Source organism: Xenopus laevis, chromosome 6S (assembly GCF_017654675.1).
Source record: "Xenopus laevis strain J_2021 chromosome 6S, Xenopus_laevis_v10.1, whole genome shotgun sequence".
Lineage (NCBI taxonomy): Eukaryota > Metazoa > Chordata > Amphibia > Anura > Pipidae > Xenopus > Xenopus laevis.
In genome coordinates, this window is record NC_054382.1 from 74,262,719 (window position 1) to 74,264,384 (window position 1,666).

Genomic DNA, 1,666 nt, shown 5'->3' on the forward strand with positions numbered 1-1,666 from the left:
ATTATAAAACATGGTTAAATTGTGTTCCCTTAGAATGGATGTTCCCAACCATGTTGGACTGCAAAATGAATTTGAAGCAACTCAAGAATGAAAAAAAGTTTCTAGGGGTGCTAAATAAGGGTTGTGATTGGCTATTTGTTAGCCCCTATTTAGACTTGCAATCTAAAGGATGTTCTGTTTGGCAGTACCTCTGGTTTCATGCAACCAAAAGTTTGTTTAACTTACTCATCTGGACCCCACTCGCATACATCCCTATTCAAAAGCAGAATTCTGTCGCTGCTATTTCCAGTCAGAATTAGGGGGCAGTTGACCTTGCCATTTGTAAGCATGTATCCCACACTCTCTTCCCTTGTGAGCAAAAAAGCTCAAAATGTCTAGAAAGTGATTCCAGTCTTCCTATAGTTTCCTTCCCCATTAACAGGGGACAATATGTTTAATTTGTCATGACTGTTGCAGTGAAACACCAGTGGGTGGCAACCCTACGCAATATGTTCAAGCAGATTTTAGATGGCGGCCTATAAAAACAAAATACTGCATACATTATCAACCCACTCATCACACAAGTTGTTCTGGTAGCAATCTCACTGCTTTGGCAGCAGCTATTGGGCTTCTTAACCATTTCCTATGTATTGCTGGACTATGGACTAGGTATTCCTGACCAGACTATTTGTAAAGGGTTCCACCATCACATAATTATCTCTTATATTATGTCATTTACTTTGTACAAGTGTTAAAGTGATACTGACACTAAAAATTTTCTTTTCAAAATATTAATCTACATCAAAAGTTACCTATAGATCATGTTGATTGTTTTTTGCTGAAAGAGCTGCTTTTTTAAGTGATTGTCACTTGAAGTTCCTAAACCTGACTGTTTTGCCAACCTAACTGTCCCTTCTTAACCTGTCAGTTAAGAGTTTCTAATGCTAATGATCTCCCGCTGCACAAATATGGCAGCCCCCTAATAGAGGAACAGGGTAGTAAGAAAGGTAATATAAAGGTCATATCAGGCAAATACTTCTATGGCAAAATTATAAATAGCATTCCAAGACAATGTTATAGATAATAAAAGGGTTATTTTCTGATGTCTCTTTAATTAGGGATGGATATGTCTTGATCTATATTGAATAGATAGCAGGGGTTTTTAGTTACAAGTTTATGATCATAAAGTTACTTATTCCCTATAAACTATTAAGGCAATAGGCAAAAGACCAAAACATTAAAAGAACATGATTAACTGCACAATAACTCTGCTACAAGACTTATAAAGGAGACAGAGGACACACTCCACGGCTAATTACAGTAAGTATAAGTAAGTATTATTGTTGTGCAATACAGATACAGAAATTGTTATAGATTTAACTTCAAGTTAATGATCATAAAGTTGCCAAGCCACCATACCATGTCAAGGTAAACGCCATATCGTGGTCTTAACTATCTACCTCTTATTATATTTCTATAGGCCAGCATTTCCCTGCGCAGCATTTATCTTGGGAATCGTAATACCAGACTAAATCAGTGGTATTGATTTTGAGTTATGGGACAGAGATGTGTCAGTTGCTTCAACATTAGTGTAATTTACTGAAATTAAGCCACTGTATTATTCATGTAATGAATACTAAATTACACACACATATATATTATTTCAAATGCAGCACTCCTTTCTCAT